Source organism: Papaver somniferum, chromosome 8 (assembly GCF_003573695.1).
Source record: "Papaver somniferum cultivar HN1 chromosome 8, ASM357369v1, whole genome shotgun sequence".
Taxonomy (NCBI): Eukaryota; Viridiplantae; Streptophyta; class Magnoliopsida; order Ranunculales; family Papaveraceae; genus Papaver; species Papaver somniferum.
In genome coordinates this window covers 130,650,194-130,656,831 of record NC_039365.1, presented here as the reverse complement: position 1 = coordinate 130,656,831, position 6,638 = coordinate 130,650,194, and the positions used below count along the sequence as shown (strand labels likewise).

General features: G+C 37.7%; 1 pseudogene; it reads left to right on the top strand.

Moving 5' to 3' along the window:
• The first annotated feature begins 794 nt into the window (after nt 1-794).
• LOC113303059 lies at nt 795-6,218 on the top strand (annotated as a pseudogene).
• The last annotated feature ends 420 nt before the right edge of the window (nt 6,219-6,638 follow it).

The following is a 6,638-nucleotide window of genomic DNA, read 5'->3' as shown; positions in this document are numbered from 1 at the left end:
GAATGGAAAAATCCAGCCAACCTGCTGAAAACAACAAGAAGAAAAAGAATGTTAGGAAGAATAAGAATACGGAACCGGAAACGGAAGTGACTACGAATTACAAACAATGGACAACTCGAGAGACTGAGAAATTATTGGAACTGTTGGTAGAAGCTACACTTGAGAAGAAGAAAGACACTAGTGGATGTTCGTGAACAAAGGGAGTTAGAATTGTATGGAGACCGTTAAATTGAAGGGAAAAAATTATCTCGTTGCACAAAATAACATACTATTGATACATAGATATGATCATTTTCATTTATTTTTTTCTTTTAATTAAAGATCAATGTTATTTGCAAATAAGGGTTTATTGTTTCTTAAAAGAGAATGAGTTAGGAGTGAACTCTCTCAAACTCCCCCAAACTCTCTCTAATAAACTCTCTCAAACTCCCTACACTCCCCCAAACTCCCTGAACTCAAAAACACAAAACTCTCTCAAACTCCCTACACTCTCTCAAAATCCCTGAGATTTAAAATACACTCAACTCCCCCGAAATCACTCGAGGACTAACCCCTGTACATGTTTACTGTGAACGATTCGATCAATGAATTGATATAAAGAAAGATTCAAATTACAGGACTCGGACTTGGGTTTATATTCTCAGACATTCTAAGCACAGACCGACACTTGCACGTGATGTTAGCACGGTTACATCTTACTGACACACTTTGACTCCCAGTCTCCCACACACAGCCATGACATAGTCATGCTATTATAAAGTTGACGAGGTTTGTGCCGTCGATTTCTCCCCAACTTACAAGGTACCCAATCTCTCCCTCTATTTAAAATCGAATAGAGACCGGTTCATAAATTCTTCCATTCAAACTTCTTCTTTCCTTCAGAACCTATAATCTATCCAATATAGTATTACAGAGAATTCTTCTTCACCCATAGGCAGTTTCCTTTTCTTTTTTTCTTTAACGGTTTTATGATCATCGAAAACAACATTAGATTCTTCAAGGATGGTGTATGTTGATTGGGAAGAGATTTTGATCTCAAATGAAAAAGGAAAAAGAGAAGTTCACTATTTTTTGAAGAGGAAAGAAGGATTAGTTAGAGATCTTGCTGTGATTGGGAAAGAAAAAACCATAAGACACATGTTTTATACGATTGCTCTATCAAACCCACCGCTTCTCAAGTTAAAATCACGAAGAGAGGTTCTAGATTGGCTTTCTTCAATTGTTTCAGGTACCATTTTTATTCATTTCTATCTCTTTATTTTTCATTTTACCGTGCATGAAATTTTTGATCTCTCGTTTTTGGTTTGCTCTACAACTTTTTATTTGTGCAATTTAGAGATGAGGTAAATTAGGGTTTGCCTATTATCATATTGGGTGGCCTTATCATCTCCATATTCAATAGCTATCTATTTCTTTCTGTGTTATGTCACGTTGATTGTTTCTACATAATTCTTTACCTCCTCTAAAAGCTTAAAAATTTCTCATCAGTGGGCTGAGTGGAATCAAATTTCATGTTAAAGATTGATCTTTTGTTGTTGTTGTTGTGATTTTTATTTAAATTTGCTTAAGGTGATACTCTTAATCTGTTTGAACTAACGTTGCCATCGCCCCTCAGAAAATCATATCATTCAATTATTAGTTGTATTCATTTTGAAAATGGTCTGTTTAATTCTCTTGAAAATTGGAGAGATATGCCTTTAGTCTTACTTGGGGCAAGGATTTCAACTTAAAAAGTATGCCTCAGGAGTTATTCCTTATTCAAATCCCTGTAAATGTATGTATCAAATAATAAAGGGATATAGATGGTGTTAATTGTGATATTTTGTTGTAAAAGACGTAATCCTGCTAGAGTTAATAGACTCAAAACCATGTGCAATTGGCACTAATTGAACAGATTGTTGGGTTTTGGCTTTGGCCTTTGGATATAGAATGGTGGGGTGAATACATGTTTGGTCAACGTTGTTCACATACATAGATCCTAGGCTTCCGTTACTATGAATTACTATAAAAAGGCATCTTGTGTTTGTTCCTATGCTGCAAAAATACCATTGGCTCCATATTGAGACTTGGTATTAGATGTTATATATTAATTGTATTTTAAATTTGAAAGTCTGATTTGAAATGCTTTGGCATCTTAAGATCCCGTATATGTTTTACTTGATATATTGTTGTTATATACGACTGGTTTAGACGTGTGCTCTTATATTCTTGCATTCAGTGAAAGCAGAATCTCGCTTCCCTCTCTACACTTTACATTTTCAAATTAGAAACTAACTACGTGCTGGGCTGCAGGCAATAATAAGCCACTTATTGCAGCTGGTTGAAAGTCTGAAACTAGTTAACTGCTACTTCAAGGTTAATATGCTTTATCTTCTTAAACCAATTCTATTCACTTATATCTCCCCAAAAATTATCGAAGTTATAAAATCTATTTTACTGTTGTTTTTGTTAGTGATAGATGCCCGATTGGCCTTATGATTGTGTATCTATTGGGAGTGTTATTATTTATTTTCTTCGAGTACATGATATTTCAAGTGTATGAAAGCAAACGTTTTTTATTGGGGAATTAGGAGTTGCTAATATTACTTGTCTGTATCTTGTAATGCAGCTTCCCAAGTAGTTGGTGATTCTTTGTCCGATGGCGGTGCTTTAAATTCAAAAGTCCATGCTTCAAAGGTTGGTGGATAATTACTGCATTTTGATAAGTTGCTTGTAAGGTGTTTATCATCTGATTTACGATGCATGCTAATTGTTCCAATATCTGTCTTTTTTCTTTTTTTTAACATTACCCAGGAATTTCAGACAAGGGAGCAACATTGTAAGAGGTTTTCATGGTTGGGATCTTCGTGGACTTGCCGCAAACGGCGTAGACATTACATGTCATTTTGCCGCAATGGAATTACAGTTTCAGTGAGTGTCACAATCATGACTCCTTTTGGACCATTCTTAGTTGTCCTTGTGTTATCCATGGGAGTAAAACACTTCTTGTTTTATGACATTGTATTGTTGTTTGATTCCAGGTCCACGACTTTGTATATGTTTTAGCTGAAGAGAATAAGAGACTCGTTGCGTACTTAGAGGATCTTTACGAGGATTCCAGAAGCAACAAGATGGTTGTGGTACGATGGTTTCACAAAATTGATGAGGTTGGTATTGTTTTACCTCCTTATTATAATGATAGAGAGATTTTTTTCTCTTTGTCTTCAAGATCTCAGCGTTGAATGCATTGATGGTTTGGCAACGGTCCTCAGTCCCCAGCATTTTGAGAAATTTCAGAATCAAGCAACAGATACGCAGTGGGAACCGTTCATGTGTCACAGGCAGTTTCACAATGAAGATATCACAACTTCTGATATTTCCCAAGTCCAAGGCTACTGGGAACAAGATGCAGTCAGATACCTTAACAGGTTATCAGATCATATGGATTTGATTCCTGATCTTCCAGGTCATTGTTTGAACTAGGCCAAGGAAAAAGCTCCGCAGGTCGAAGAGCAGCGAGGACCTGCATTTGGTTGATGATAAAGTGGCAAAAGAATTAGGTTATGTGGATGTCAAAAAGTGCTGTAACTGTTTAGTTGATAGCAGCTGTTGTGCTGAGGCCAGTGGTCATAAAGAAGTAAACTCCGCTCCTAGTGCATCAGTAGTTGGCATGGACAAGCTAACACCTGGTTCATATATTTCTGTGGGTTGTCATGTTGAGGTGCTGTCCCAGGATAGTGGAATTAGGGGTTGTTGGTACGGAGGTGTTGTTCTCAAGAGTAATAAAGATAAAGTGAAGGTGCGTTATCAAGATGTTAAAGATGCAATTGATGAAGCCAACAGTTTAGAGGTAATGCCTAAACATCAGTGCTTGTTTTTACTGCCCCTTTGTTTGTTGTGTTTCTGGAATTGGTTTTCGTGCTGTAACTCAATCCTTTTATTAAAGAAAGTCGAAGGGGCAGTTCTACTGTTCTACACTTTCGAGTCAAATAAATTATGGTGGATGTATGATTGCACTTCCAAGCCTTGTTGTTTGTTGAATATGGATTTAACTGTCATGATTGTGTATTTCTGATTGTATATTTCAGGAATGGGTTTCAGCATCTAGGACTGCGGTCCCTGATAAGTTGGAATGTCGTCTGCATGGAAGAGGAACTGTTCGTCCTCGGCCATCAACTAACATTTCATTGGGCCCTATCAAGGTTGGCGCCTCTGTGGATGCATGGTGGCATGATGGGTGGTGGGAAGGTATTGTAATTCAAAATGAATCTGATGAAAGAGTTCATGTATATTTTCCAGGTATGAAGATTATTTTTCAATGCAAATTTCCTTCAAGTGGTAATGATGTGTTTGAATCTTACTACTGCTGCAAATTTCCTTTAGTCATGTTGCTAGTCTCTCGGTGGCACTGATCTCGAGTCCTTATGACTTTCCCTGCCTCAATCTTAAAACCTCATTCTACGGACCTACGGTACTCATTGGAGTATGCTGATTTCACATGCTACCATTTCAGCATCAAGCTAAGCTGTTGTTTACCAGCTACCATCATTTCATCGCAAAATATTCATGCGTGCAATCAGCCGTCTTCTTTTAAAGAGATGAATCATTTGTTGTTTACCCAGCTACCATCATTTCATCGCAAAACATTCATATGCAGAATCAGCGATCAGCTCCTCTTTTAAAAAAATGGATCATTTGAAGTCGATTCTCATTAAAACTGTGCTCATTCATTATGTTTCTTAAAGAGTTGTAATAGCATTGTAGGACCAAACCAGATTGCACTTGAATACATGACCATTAAAGAATAAAAAAATTCTTATTAAGCCTTTACTTTTTCATGAATCTCCTGGAAATGAGGTATTGTTTCTCTTGTTTGTTTAGTGATCGTTTGTCTACATAAAAGAAATGAATCATTTGAAGTCGATTCTCGTAAAAATTGTGTTCATTCATTATGTTCCTTAAATGTTGGAATAGCATTCTAGGACCAAACCAGATTGCACTTGAATGCATGACCATAGAAGCACACTAGTGGTGTGAAAAATCCTTATTATGCCTTTACTTTTTCATGAATCTCCTGGAGATGAGGCATTGTTTGTCTTGTTTGCTTAGTGATCGTTTGTCTATATATTGATGTCCACTTCACAGAAAGGAACTCCTTCGCTTTACATATGTAGTTGTACTTTCTGTTGGCAAATTGTGTTTATGTTACTCAAATAAATGTCTGACATCACCATTTCTTGCAGGGGAGGCGCGTTTGTCAATCTTCTGTATTCGGGGTTTGAGACGGTCTCAAGATTGGCTGTGCAACAAGTGGACTTGGATTAAGGAGAGGCCAGATCTTGCTCGGTCAATTTTATCTGACCTAGAAAAGACAAAACAACTTGCAAAGATATTCAGTTGTCGGGTCGATTGTGATCCAAACCATGTCACAATTTCTGACAACAGTCACCATTGTGTTATTGCACAAAAGAATGAGAAAGCCTCATGGTCCCTCCCTAGTTCAGAGCCTCCTGCGGATGAAAAGGTGACATCTGCGGAGGCCAACTTGAAGCTGAAGTCGGTGACAGATGGTTTAGTGCAGCTAAAATGGAACTCCTCAAGCAAGAAACGGCGTAGTAGAGAGAGATTGTGTAGCAGGAGACATGAAGGTCCTACAGACTCGAAGCAGCTGTTGCAGCAACCATCTATTCATATTAGCAGGAACATCAGCCATGTGAACTGTGAATCCCGAATTTCTGGTGAAAACTTTTTAATTGCCAAGTCTCTGAAAGTTGATCTTGAAAATTGTAAATATGGAGGGAATTCTTTTCCGAAATCATCGGTCTGCCCGCTAACAAACTTGGTCATGTCTCAGTGATCCGCTTCCACTTCTAATTAATAGATATCATCGTTGTTGGTGCAGAACTTCTTTCGGCGACACATTTATTTTCCTCTGGACAATCGTTACCCCGAAAGAAAAAAACGAAGAGATCATATAAATAATAGGGTCTCTCTTCTAGAGGTGGTAGTGTTATGCTTGCTGTGTCATTAAGTTTAAGATGAAATCAGTTGAATCACACTTTAAGAAGAGTCATAGAGAGCCTTTCAAAAAGCTTGGAAAACCATTTCTTTGTAGTTTCTTTTGGGGATAGATTTAGGAAGTTAGCGGTGCTGTAAGTTTTGTTTGCGTCCTTACTTTTTCTCCTGTATTTTCTTCGGAAGGAGTTTTCTCCCGTATTTACTTGAGTTGGTATTGCATATACAGCGTGTTTGGTTCCGACGCCTAGAAATTGGTTCAACTAGGGAATTCATTGAAGAAAATGAATTTTATTATTGTTTTGTATACGATCTCGGTGGAAATGGATAATCGGACTAAAGGATCACTAAAGATGCTGGTTCGTTTCTACTATTTGTGAATGAAATCTTTAGTTACACATAGGGAAAACTAAACATGTTGCCGTTCCGTATTACCAGGATTTTCAAGATCTAAGAGTGTCCCTTTGAGCTAACACATTTTTGAATGGTGCAACCCAATATTTCACATATGCGACGGTTTTTTACACCAAAGCATGCACACCGGTGGCACCGCCATCCATCCGGTTGGGCAATGCCGGGTTCAGGTGTGCCCAATTTTGAATTGATTTGAATTTTGGGCGTTTTATTTTGTATGTCTGGCGCAT